Source organism: Equus caballus, chromosome 15 (genome assembly GCF_041296265.1).
Source record: "Equus caballus isolate H_3958 breed thoroughbred chromosome 15, TB-T2T, whole genome shotgun sequence".
Classification (NCBI taxonomy): Eukaryota; Metazoa; Chordata; class Mammalia; order Perissodactyla; family Equidae; genus Equus; species Equus caballus.
The window spans coordinates 51365109-51379406 of NC_091698.1; the positions used below are offsets into that span (position 1 = coordinate 51365109).

At 38.7% G+C, this 14298-nt stretch overlaps 1 long non-coding RNA gene across 1 annotated transcript in view; it reads left to right on the plus strand.

The window, feature by feature from the left end:
- The first annotated feature begins 804 nt into the window (after positions 1-804).
- Positions 805-14298, plus strand: part of LOC138917850 (uncharacterized) — a 68618-nt gene continuing 55124 nt past the window's right edge. The window contains exon 1 of the long non-coding RNA XR_011426416.1: positions 805-911. This is a non-coding gene — a long non-coding RNA (uncharacterized lncRNA). The remainder of the gene's footprint in view (positions 912-14298) is intronic.

Genomic DNA, 14298 nt, shown 5'->3' on the forward strand with positions numbered 1-14298 from the left:
CATATAAGAGGATCTGAAGTCACTTTTGTTTGTTTATCGTAATTTAGGGACTATCGTGATGGCAACATTGTCTGTCTTGCTTGCCTCTGTGTTCCCAGTACCTAGAACAGTGCCTGGTATACAGTAGGCCTTCAATAAACACTTGAAGGAATGAGTGAATACGTGAATGTTACCTCCCAAATAGTCTCCCTTCTTGTCCAATTGGGAGTTTTTAACTGTTGAGTTCCCATCGAAAGAGATAATTGATTGCAACTGCAGAAAAAAATATTTTGGAAACTCCTGGTTCTTGGCCTAGCGTGGTTCTGGAGGGCATTCTGGAGAAGCCTGCTTCTGAGAGCCCTCTCCTTTTGCTGCCCTGGAGGCTGGAGAGAGCACACCTGCTTGTCTTTTACTCTCTGACTACAGACAGAGAGGTTTGGCAAAGGCTCCCTTCCCCCAAAATGAACTCCATCCTGGGTCACACGGAGTGGGTGGGGGTGAGAAGCAGGCATTGTTTTCTCTCCCATCCTCCCTATCTTCCACCTGTGCCCTCAGGAGCCCGCCTATATCTGTCAAACATGCACTCACCTTTTGTTAACCCTTGGGCTTTTCAGAGCAAACAAGCCTCCTAAAGAGGAAGAAATGCTTCCAGGCAGTTTACCTGAATACTTAAATGCAAAACTTACAAGTTTGTGCTCGTTGGTAAACTCAGGTGGATGACTTTTAGAGTTGATTTAACCCAAAGAGAAGGGTCAGGCGAAGTCAAGGCTGTTGAATAATCACACTTGGAGGGTGGCTTCCCTCAGGACCTTGGACCAGCGCTCCAGATGGTGGCCTCTGTGCCTGGTAGACTCCCCCCTGCGAAACTGGAGCAGCACTTTCTTTCTTGCATCAAAGATTACACACCTGGGAAGGACTTCAAAATTTACCTGGTAAGGAACAACCCCTTCAGTTTTAAAAATGTGGCAACTGAGGCTCATGGTGTGTAAAGCACACGTCCCAGCTGGTTACTGGGGACCCAAGGCTGGAATCTCAGTATCTCCACTCCTCGTTCGCTTGAGTGTCCACAACCTCATATTTGTCCTCCACATTTATTCAAAAAGAGCGGAGACAGACAAGAGAGTTTGATATCTTGACTGAAACAGAGACTAAAGAGCCTGGACCTTCTAAAAGCTGAAGTTGAAAAGTAGGGAGAAAGGACAAGGGTTTGAGCAAAGCATGCTGCTCACATGAGTGAGTGTCTGAAACTTGAAGTGACTTCCTGGCCAACTCAAGCAACAGAGAGAGGTTTTTTTCTGCCCCTCTCTAAAGAACATTCTAGGCTATGTGGGAAAACACAGTTTATTGTTGTTATTTGTTTCCCTGTTGCCTAGAGCCATACTTGGGCATGGAGAATTTGTACTTGTCGGAAATTCAATAGAACCTTTAATATTTCATTTGAGTGAATCTCTAGGAAGGTTGGGACTTGAGCAAGGGTGTGAGCTAAACCAGGGCAAGTGTTCACTGTCTGTGTTTTGCTTTCCTTACCTCATAGTTCATACCTATATTTGCTGGTTTGTCAGGTTAGTAATTTCTTCTGGATAAGAAAATGTCCTGTACATTTGGTGCCCATGCATTATTTAGTATGAGGTAGTTGTTTAGCTCAGTGCATTTACGAAGTGCTCTAGAATCATTTTTGTTAGATATTCTTCACTGAGCCACCAGGGAGAGCCTTGAAACGTAGACTCAGAGACAGTGGAAATTGCACAGTCACACAGCAATCTGTCATCCTAATCAACATAGAATTCAAGCTGATTAAATCTATATTTTATGAGTTCCATTGATTCATGTTGTTTTGGAGTCCATCAGAAAGGGGAATTTTATGGGTAAGTTGTTGTTATTATTCCTGGAGTGAGACCATCTTATGATTCCTCTGATTCCCGGAAAATACAAATAACTAAAATTGACTCAAGAAGAGCTGTAAACCAAAATGGAGCAATAAATAAGAAATAAATTAAAAATGCTTTTGAAAAAGACTTCAGCCCACATGATTATTGCAAGTGACTTTTCTCAGTTTTAATGAAAATTCCCATTATATAAAAACCGTTCTAAAGAAAAGGAAGAAAACCATTATAATCGATTTTCCAAGGCAGGCATATTCCTGATATCAAAACCTGACAAAAATGGCATTGAAAAAAGCCACAAATCAATCTCACCCATGAACAGCAAGAAGTAATGATTCTTAATAAAACACTAGTAAATCAAATCTAGGAGTGTATTAAAGAATGATTCACCATGAATAAATAGAGTTTGTTAAACAAATTAAAAACGTTTTAATACAGGCAATCTACTAACATAATAGGTCAAAGAAGAAAAAATATAATATGACAATTCCTACAGGTTTTGAAAAGCTAAAATTGAACATTCGTTAGTGATTCTCCAGTATCAGAAATTCCTAAGAATAAAGGGAATTTTTATTCATTTAATATGGAAAATCGAACAGAAACCAAGAGGCAATACCACTTGTGAGGGTAAAATGAGGAAAGCATTCTTACTAAAAAAGTCAGGAACAAGGAAGCAGGCTTGACATCACCATCGATAGCTCACACTTGTTCTGGAAATTCGGACAAATGAAATTGGTGATAAAGAATGAGTGTCCTTATTGGAAAGGAGCATAAAAGACATCATTATTTGTGCATTACAGAAATGTCTACCAGGAACAAATTAGCAAGTGCAAAATATACAAAATATTATAAAGTGCATTTATAATAGAAAAATTCTTAGAAAATATAGAGCAAAAAGATTATGGTTACAATAATAGCAATAAAATATAAACTAACTAGGAATAAATTACAGGGTAACTCGGATCTATTTGGGAAAAAACCCATAAAACTTCACCGAGTGTCATAAAAGGAAAGTGAATAGATAGAATGATATTGGTATAGCTATATACTTGCTGACTAAATGTTACAAAATTTCAGTTTCTTTAAATTAACATGTAAGTTGAATGTAATTACAAAAAGAGGACAGATTATGATTCTCATGTTATTCTGGAGGTGAGATTTGACAAAAGAGTCTAAAATTTATCTGGAATGGAATCAAAGATGGATAAAATCCTCAAAGAAATTTTGAAAAACAGAAAGTAATGGAGGGGAGCATTTGCATTGCACAATGTGAAAATATTTTAATTTTACCATAATAAAATGGTTTTTAAACCAGTTCACAAATTGACAAAAAGATCTCTGGAAGGAAATAAAGAGTCCAAAAACTATATTTAAGAAAGGTGGCATTTTGAATAAGTAGGGAAAGGAAATTTTTTTTCTCAAAAGGACTCTCAGAAAGTTGATTAACTATTTGAAAAAATACTACAAAATAAGCAAGAATTTGATTAAAAATTGAATGCAAGAGAATGGTAAATATCTGAATTTGAGATGTAAAAGAATTTTTGTTTATTAAATCATTCTGGAAAAGACTGATGGTATTGACTATAAAAATTTAAGAGCATATGTAAAAAAAATTGTCAAAAGCAACGTTTCCAGAACTCCACCCCAGGATCACAGTAGCCTTAAAAATCTGTCAGAACCAGCTCAGTGTGAACAGGCTTTGTCCTGGGACATTTGTCAAAAATTATCAGCAGTAATAGTTTAACACAACAACTTCCTGGGACAGCAATAACAATTAGAGAAAACAATTTGAAAAACTTAAAGCTGAAAATCTTAAAAAAAAGAACGGGAGGATGAGATGTCCATAGAGGGCTTTGAAAAGCTCCAGTATGTTCCTGGGAATCTAGAGGGTCACGTGCATGAGAAGGCGCATGCCCAGGAACGGCCTGAAAAGGTCCCGATCTTTCATCTCTGGCTGACCTTGAGGCCCTGCACAAGCAGGGAGTAAGGCTAAGGCAGAGTTGTTAACTGCCCAAGTGCTGAAGACGTGCCTCAACATGCACATGTCCCCATGACAATGGCTGGGGGACTTATTCTTTCAAGGCATTTGAAAAATCTTTGTCCAATCATTAGTTGACCACTATGCGAACGTGGCTGCTCATGCAGAATACAGATGTTACAGGATTTGTTCATCAAAGTCTCTAAACAAACATTAACAAGAGACTGCAGTGACAACAAACCTTTGGGTGATGGAATCTCATTTCCAGAGTTGCCACATGATGTTAGTTAAAATGTTCAGTTTCAACAAAAATTTATGAGTCCTAAATGTAAGAGCTAAAACTGTAAAACTCTTAAAAGAAAATATAGGCTTAAGTCCTCATGAGCTTGGATTAACCAATGGTCTCTTAGATATAACAGCAAAATAGCAAGCAACAAGAGAAAAACACAGGTAAACTGGACTTCATCAAAATGGAAAACTTTTGCCTTTCAAAGGATACCATCAAGAAAGTGAGGGGACAGCCCACAAAATGGGAGAGTGACTGCTAATGTCTACAGGGCTTCTTTCTGCGGTGCTGAAGTGTTCTGAAATTAGATAGTGATGATGGTTGTACATGTGATTATACTAAAAAGCACTGAATTAAAAAAAGATTATGGGGGAAATTGTTGGAATAAATTTCATTTCATTGTAGTTGTGTCTCCGTTTCCCTGAATCACCCATCCAGTGTGTCTTTTTGATTTTTCTACATTGTTATTGTCTAAAAGATATAAAGAAAAAGCATTCAAAAAGGAATTTTCCTGAAGTTAATACAATATATAGATAAACCTTAAGTCAACTCCTGATCAGTGTATATGTACCGAGTTATCATAATCCAAGTGGCAAGTTATCCCTGAAAGCTTTATATTCCGTTTCAAAGCAGAAACACAAGAGAAGGAGATGGCTAGAACATTTGAAATGATGAAGTCAGCATCTCTTTTTTTAGAGACCAAACAGGGAGCGGTTGCTCTTGGATGGATGGAGAGCTCTATATAAGTATTACATCAGTTCTAGTAGAAGTGACTCCTTGCCTGTGAACCCACTTGGACTGTAAAACTCACTTGGATTGAAAAGGATTGGGCAAAGCAGATAAGGGAAAAAAGAAGGGGAATAGCCCTGGATCTCTGATCCCTATGCTTCATTAATAGCCTGGTTAGCAGGAAAGGGAGTTAATAACAGAACCAACCTGGTATAAACTATAGTTATAATTGCATATTTGTAGTTGTAGCCTATTAACTATTTGTTAGTAAGTTTTATCAAGTTCGTTCTATAGTTTACACTCGACTCTTCGCAATTATTTACTTGATCTTTATGAAATTCCCACTCACTTGGCTTTTTTCCCACCATGCTAAACTGACTGGTGTTTTTCAATTTCCTTTTTCTCTCTTCCTCATCACTAAATGTTGTTCTTTTTTCCCATCTACACTCTCTTTTTGAGTGACCTCATCCAATTTCACTGCTTTGAATACCAGTCTATATCTTGATGATTCTCAAATGTACATGTCTAGCCTGGTCCTCCTGTGATTTCCCTTAAACAGTCACACTTAGTATCCAACAGATATTTAACCCTTAACATGTCTAAAAAAGAAATATTAATTCCTATTTCAACAAATTTACTTCCCTTCTCCTTCTCCGTTTCAGTAAATGGCACCACCAGTCACACAGTTACTCAGATCAAAGACCTGTGAGTAATTATTTCTCTCTTTTCTCACACTCCCATCAGTGAATCCCATTGACTCCGCCTGCACTGTGACCCTCTTCTCCCCGTCTGCACTGCTACAACGCTAACTTAGCTGTCGCCATCTCTCACCCTGACAGTCATAAAATAACAAGGGGGCCAGCCCAGGGGCCAAGTGGTTAAGATCACACGCTCGGCTTCGGGCGGCCCAGGGTTTCACAGGTTCGGATCCTGGGCACCGACCTGGTACCGCTCATCAGGCCATGCTGAGGCGGAGTCCCACATAGCACAACCAGAGACACTCACAATTAGAATATACAACTATGTACTGCGGGGCTTTGGGGAGAAGAAGAAGAAAAAAAAGATTGGCAACTGTAGTTAGCTCAGATGCCAATCTTTAAAAGAAAAAAATCAACTGGTACAACCTCGTTTGAAAACTGTTCACTAACAGCATCTACTAAAGCTGAATAGACCATACCTTACGACCCAGAAGTTCAACTCCTATGTATACACACAGCAGAAATGTATACTACATTCACCAAAAGACATGAACTAGAATGTCCTTATTCATAATAGCCCCGAATTGGGAACTATCCAAATGTCCATCTACAGTAGAATGGATAAATTAATTTGTGGTGTAATCACAAAATTGTATACTATACTGCAAAGAAAATGAATAACTCATGACTAGATACAACAATGTGGATAAATCCCATAAACATAAGGTCAAGCTAAAGAAAATTGGCAGTAATGAGAATATACAGCATGATTGCATTCATATAGAGTGCAAAAATATGGAAGGTTAAGCTATGCTTTTAGAAGGCAGGGTACCCTTGAAAAGTATGTGTGCGTGGGGGTGGGGGCAGTGACCATGAGAAGAGAAAATTCTGGGGTACTGGCGATGTTATGTTTCTTGATTTGGGTGCTAGTTACATAGGAATGTTTAGTTTGTGAAAATTTAGCAACTTGAATACTTGTGTGCGTTTTCTGTATGTATACCATATTTCGATGAGAACTTAAAAAAAGTTTCCTAAAAAATAATTCACAGACCTAAATGTAAGACATAAAACTGTAAGACTCTTAGAAGAAAACAAAGACATACAATTTCATGACCTTGGATTAGGAAATAATTTTTTATTTGTATTTTTTTAATTTAGTTTTTTTTGAAGAAGATTAGCCCTGCACTAACTACTGCCAATCTTCCTCTTTTTTGCTGAGGAAGACTGGCCCTGAGCTAACATCTGTGCCCATTTTCCTCTACTTTGTACGTGGGATGCCTACTACTGCATGGCTTTTGCCAAGCCGTGCTATGTCCGCACCCGGGATCCGAACTGGCAAACCCTGGGCCGCCGAGAAGCCGAACCTGCAAACTTAACCGCTACACCATGGAGTCGGCCCCAGGAAATAATTTTTTACATATGACAGCAAAAGCACAGGCACACAAGAGAAAAACACAGATAAACTGGACTTCATCAAAGCTTAAAATTTTTGTGCTTTAAAGGACATTATCATAAAGTGACAAGACGATCTACAGAATGGGAAAAAATATTTACAACTCAGATGTCTGATCAGATTTGTATCAAGAATTTTTAAAGGATTTATACAACTCAACAGTAAAAATAAATAACCCATTTAAAAATGGCCGAGAATTTGAATATATCTTTCTCAAAGAATATATACAAATGGCCAATAAACACATGTTCAACATGTTTCATTAGGGAAATGCAAATAAAAATCACAATGAGATACCAGTTCACATCCACTAGGATGGCTATAAAGTAAAAAATATAATATCATATAAAGAAACACAATAACAAGTATTGATGAGGATGTAGATAAATTGGAACATCGTTGGTGAGAATGTAAAATGGTGCATTCACTTTGGGAAACACTTTGGCAGTTTCTCAAAGAGTTAAACATAGAGTTAGCATATGACCTGGCAATTCCACTCTTGAGTATATATGCAAGATCGTTGAAAACATATGCCCACATAAAATCTTGCACAAAATGTTCATAGTAGCATTATTCATAATAACCAAAAACGTAAACAACTCAAATGCCAACCCAATGATGAACAGACAATAAAATGTGGTATGTCCATACAATGAAATATTACACAGCCATATAAAAATAAATGAAGTACTGATACACACAACAGCATGAATGAGCCTTGAAAGTATACTAAGTGAAAGAAGCCAGACACCAAAGGATAAATATTGTATGATTCTGCTTATACGAAATTTCCCAAATGGGAAAATCTGTGGAGATAGAATGTAGTTTAGTGGTTGTCAGGGGCTAGAAAGAAAAGGATATGAGAAGTGACTCAATGTGTACAGAATTTATTGTAGGAGGTGATGAAATTATACAGGGGTGATGGTTGTACAACTCTGTGAATATAGTAAAAACTCCTTAATTATAGTTTAAAAGAGTGAACTTTTTGGCTCATGAATTTTATCTCAACAAAGGTCTTACTTTAAAAATATCCTATGAGATATGCTGCTTTGGGTAAATCAAATTAACAATTAAAAAAAAAGACAATAACCAGTGTTGACAAAGACGTGGTGAAACAGTCATTCTTACATGCTGCTTCTTGGAGTTCTGGAGAGTATTTTTCCATATGGATCAATAACCATAAAAATATTCATACTCTCTCACCTAGTGTTTGTATATGATATTCTATATAAATGATCAAATGGTTAGAACCTCTCATCCCACATTTTGCATAAGTGTGTTCACTGAAAAATTAGAAATAATCTGTATGATTTTTTAATGGAAATTGGCAAAATAATTTTGTGTATAGCTCTATGCTAGAACTCCATGTGATCGTTAAAATCATACTGTCAAAGAATATCTAATGACTTAGTAAAATGCTTTGATGCAGTGTTAAGTGAAAAAAAAACAGCATAAAGAAGTTTCTGGTTCTTATTTGTAGGAGAGAGAGTAGAGAGAGAGAGAGAGAAGGAAAGTGAAACTAATACGAAGTATTTAAAATAGACTTCTACTCACTCCAGAATTGATCAATCCATCCCTTAAAATGTGGAACTAAAAAATGGGCAAAATAAAGTACTCTAGGCATAGGCTGTGTAACACAACAAAGAAGGACTGTTAGATGCTGTGTTTTATAATTGGTATTCCACTTGCTGTGTCTATTATTAGATTTCTTTTTCCAACTCCATTCAATTCAGTTCAATTAAACAAATACTTACTGAGTACATCCAGCCCTCCATAGCCAAGTTCTGCATCCGCAGATTCAAACAACCCTAGATTGAAAGGTCTACAACAGTTGCGTGCGTACTGAACACCTACAGACTTTCTCTTCTTGTCATTTTTCCCTGAACAATACAGTACAACTACTTGCATAGTATTTACATTGTATTAGGTATTATAAGTAATCTAGAGATGATTTAAAGTATAGGGGAGGATGTGTGTAGGTTATATGCAAATATTATGCCGTTTTATATAAGGGACTTGAGCATCTGTGGATTTTGGTATCTGCAAGGGGACCCTAGAACCAATCCCCTGAAGATACTGAGGGATGACTGTACCGCCCAACGGAAGAACTTGCTTTAGGTGCAAGGTAAAGTAGCAGAAGTAAAGGTGAACATGTAAGTAAGAGAGAGAAGCATTGACCGCTGGGTCCAGGCTGAGGAAGAAGACAGAAAGAGTAAAGACGAGGTGAGGGTAAAGATGAGACTGAAGTGCAGGTGCAGTAGTTGGGAGAGAGAGGAAGAAGAAAGGGAAGATGGTTGTTGCTTCAGTCCTTTGGAACATTTTTGAGTGTTGATGAGAGTCATTATGGCCTGCCCATTTCCAAAATAGAGAAATGACTGAAGGAGCAGAGGCAGTGAGGCACTTCCAGAGCTTACACTGGGACGCTGAAGTCCCGGGGATGAAAACAGGCGATGTGCTAGGAAGGAGGGCTGCACACCTGCTGTTGAAATCTACGCACCTGGCATGTAGTAGATATGTAATGAACGTCCGCTGAATGAATGAATGAATAGCAAGTGTAGAAAATGATAGAGAAAATTGGGGAGGAATTATAAATAGATCATGTGGACCTTCTAGAAGGAAGTTTGTGAGGGACAGTGAAAGTTCAAAGGGTCTGGAAGTGGCAATGGGAATTTAAGTGCATGCCAACCCCTGTCTGCCGCCTATTGGCCTGAAGAAGGAGGAAAGACAGCTTTTCGCCCGGAAAGGTTTGCCCGGGAACTGGTGCAGTCAGGGGTCAGTTAAGGGGAGGAAGTTGGGAAGAATCTTAGAAGGAAAACTGAAGATGCAGGGCTGTCATGAGGCTCCTGGGAAGGACTTTGTTCCAGCATGATCTAGAGTAAAGATGGAGGTGGGACTACACAGAAGAGCAGTGAGAGGACGGGGAGAGATAGAGGGAAGGAACTGGGAAAAGGAAAGAAACAGAAAGCTGGGAGCTAAGCCTGGAAGCGGGGAGAGGGTCAAATGAGAAGAACTGAAATCAATCCTCACTTCTCTTGATCCACTTCCTTATGGCTGGTTTGGTTGGATGAGACCTTGCACCATCTCCACTGGAAATGAAATGGGATGATCAATCATGATGATTTTTTCTAAGAAGTTGGGCTTGTGCTTTGGAACAATAACCATTATAAAATTATGGCTTACCTCTTGACCCTTGTCACTCACTTGGCCCACCCCAATCCTCCTCCCCTTGACAACCACCAATCTCTTCTCTGTATCTATGAGTTTTGTTTTGTCTTTTAGACTCCACAAATAAGTGAAATCACACCATATTCATCTTTCTCTGACTTACTTCACTTAGTATAATACCCTCAAGCTTCATCCAAATTGTCACAAAGGGCAAGACTTCATTCTTTTTTATGGCTGAGTAGTTTTCCACTGTATATACGTGTCACATCTTCTTTATCCATTCATCTATCAATGGACACTTCAGTTGTTTCCACATAGTGATTATAGTGAGTGATATTGCATTGCATATTTGAAAGTAGTGAAGAGAGTAAATCTTAAAAGTTCTCATCACAAGAAAAAAAATTTGCAACTTTGTAAGGTGATGGATGGTAACTAAACTTATAGTGGTGATCATTTTGCAGTGTATACAAATATCGAATCACTGTTTCACTCCTGAAACTAATATAATGTTAAATGTCATTTGTACCTCATTTTTTAAAAAAAATATCTAGCTTACGCTTGCAAAGCATTTACTCAGTGCTGGGCAATGTTCTAACCTGTTACGTATGTTAATTGATTTAATCCTCTCAACAACTCCATTGAGGTAGATACTATTAACAGCCTCATTTTACAGATGTGATGACACAGATAGGTTAAGCAACTTGCCCAAGATTCCACAGCTGGCAAATGGGGAGTTGAGAATCTAACTCAGGCAGTCTGGTGCTAGAATCTGGGCTCTTATTCCTCTGCTATTCTGCCTCTCCAAGTGGTATGTGGAGGTATTATTATCCTATGACAATATCTCATACGTTAGCAAATCAATGGGCTGGCTCCCACAATGATATAGAATGTATTTAATAAATGAGCCAACTAGGATATGATCTTTGGATGATCGGACCCATTGGGGATCTGGATGCTGTATCTATGCCCCTGTTAAGGATATGCAGTGAATGCAGCAGCATATCATAGCCCTGAGACATTCTGCAAGAAGAAACTCCCTTTAACTTTGCTTCCCCAGGCATTTCCTAAATTTATTTTTCTATAGACCCCTTTTTTATGTAGTATATATAAACGTGCTTCAGAACTGCTGTTTCATGAAAAACACTTTGGGGATTTGCAGATATGGAACCTACCGAGCGCCAGGGAGGGAAGCAGGCTCTAGAGATATCACCAAGTACCTGCAGTGAAATTCCCGAGACCAATATGGAGTTTACTTATTTGTCACAGGCAAAATTTGAACTGATTTACCTAGTCGGTGTTTCTTCCAATATTAGCTTAGAATCAGAAAATTAGAGGGTAAGGGATGAATGTTGGAGGCAAGTACTATGTCAATAGCAAGAAATGACAATTAAAGGCAAAATAGAAGTCATAAAAAAATGAGGAAATGAAAATACAAAAACTTGAAATCTTCCTGGATAAAGCACATGAAATGCAAAGCGAGGCCATGATGATGGGTTGGAAGGAGGCAACGAACGTAACTCAGTGCTCTGTAAGAAATGAATAAGCATCTGCAATGGGTTGAGCAGTGAAAGAGGGTCCAGCAACGAGCTTAGCACACAGTGGACCAGGACAGGGAGGCATAAAGAATTCTTAAGAATGGGGATAGCTAACATCCAACTCTACTTGGTGTGCTTTCTGTAACGTAAAAGCCCTCCGTGGACTCAAACCTTCAGTAAAGGCTAAGACACACGTAGAGCTTGTGGGATTACATTTTGGGAGGAATTAAAAAGGCTGAGAGGAGTCTGCATGACTTGGAGAACATTCAAGGGAAGATAGACCCAAAGGAGATCAAGAACTCAGTGGAAGCAGAAGGTTGGCACCAAGAATGGATGAACATGAGAATCTGCAGACCCTGTAATTTCACAGAAATCTTAGGGCATTCCTCTTCCATTGAACATGGGATATGGGGCTTAAGTTGATTTTACAGAGATCTGAAAGGATGAGGACGCCTTGGCTCCCTCTGATTTGTCCTTGCTCTTTACTAGATTAGTTTTTGACTGTGATAGTCATCAGTGCTGGTGAGCTGAAGGGCAGTGAATAATAGGGAGGGTATATAAGATTAAGTAGGAGAAGTAATTACAGGCCACATCCCATAAGATTTTCTTGTCTGCAACACAGGGTTTGGGATTTTTTTTCCCTAAGTACGAGGGGAAGCCTTTGGAGAGTTTTCAGCATAGGAGAGACGGGACTTGTGTGATGTTTTAAGAGGATCGCTAGGCTGCCTCGTGGAGGTATCCAGGAGTGGAATCAGGAAGACTAGTTAGGAGGCTATTGTAGTCAACCAGGTGAGAGAAGGTGGGGACTTGGAGTAAGGTTCTGGCAGAGAAAGTGGTCTGATTCAGGGTATATTTTGGATTTAGAGTCAATAGGATCCACTGATGAACTAGAAATTGTGGTTAAGAGAAAGAGACGATGCCTAGAGTTTTGACTTTAGCAAATGGGGACAGAGGCTGCATTTGCTATGAATGGAAAACCAGGAGAAGAGAAGGCATGGTTAAGAGAAATGAGTTTCATTCATGTTAACGTGGCAGGCTACTTTTCAAATCTGGGTGTGAGCTAAGGGCTTGGAAATGGAGTAGAGACCAAAAGAACTATAAAACATGGGTTAGAGAGGCCTCCTCAAAGGAAAGAATGGAAGAGACTAGAAGATGAGGGATGTGAAAACGATGCAGAGAAGTCACACTCAGCTAACCGCGGTGACTGCGTAGGCCAAACTATTTTGCCTGATGAAGGATCTTGTCTTAGAGAGGTTAGAGGATTTGTCCAAAGCCAGCTAGTCAGAGGCAGACTTCACACTGGAACCCAGGTGTCCTGACTCCTGCTGACAGGCAGCACTGGTGCGGGGCACTGGGCTTCACAGGCTTTATCTAATTCAACGCTTGTTAACAACCCTAGGCCCCGAGAGCATTATCATCTTATTTTTTGGATAAAGAAATTGAGTCTTAGAGAGTTAAATAACTTGTTCCTTATGCAAACACATGTAGTAAGTGAAATTTCTAGGTCAATAGTAAAATAATTCCAGACCTTAGACATGTCCAACTTCCTCCTATTACAGGTCAGGAATCCAGCACCCAGGGAGGCAAAGTAACTTGCCTATGGTTCCTCAATGGTGGAGCTAAGATTTGAACCTACGTCTCACGACTCTTTGATCTATGTTTAAAATAATAGGATTTCTAAATATAATTTTTCCAAATAATTGGTTAAAACGTCATGTTGGAGAGAATCAAACATATTATTAAAACCAATATAGATTGCATTTCTTAATTTCTCTCAGTTTACTGTATTTTATACCATCGGAGGAAGAGACTTTAATAGTCTTTGTAATATCATAGTGCTTACTGCCTAATACCCTCTTCTAGTCTATGTGTTGAAGAATTGATTTTGTGATGATTCTTTCCTGTGTCTAATCAGGTCAATAAATTAAAGTTATAGGTCTGTTATTCTAGGTCATTCTCTTTCCCCTACAAAGAGCTTTAGCCATTGCCTCTTTCCATATATTACTCTCAAGCTTTTGTTTGCCTATTCGGAATCGAACGTCTGCAGCTCGGTGCTGCACACTGATGATTTCCCTTCCCTAACCCTGGCCGCGATTATTGCCTTTGTTGTTTCCGAAGACAATGTGACATGACTACTATTTCCTTGTATTCCACAGAAGGAGATGTTGCTTCTGTTCTCCGATTGACAAAAGCTCATATTGGGGAATACCAAAATATCCTGATCGGATTCCTCATTCTGGGCCCCATTCCCAGTTCGGGGAACTGTATTAAATATGCCAGAAAATCACATTCTTCCAATGATTCCCAAATTTACTCCACAGTTACCTAGGATAAAGATAAGCTTTCCAGATCATGCAAATCCAAGATGAAACATTATTATTTAGAACATGTGTTTGGTTCTTTAAAAGAAATAAATTCGGGGTAATTGGAGTACAAATCCTGCTACTGTAATTTCCTATTTAAAGTAAGCAGATTAGCTCTCCTTTTCAAATATACCACTCAACCTCAGCCCTGCTCTGATAATAAGAAATGGGGAAAAGAAGTATCTACCTTTTAAAATATGTGCCAATCATATGCTTAGCCACTCGATAT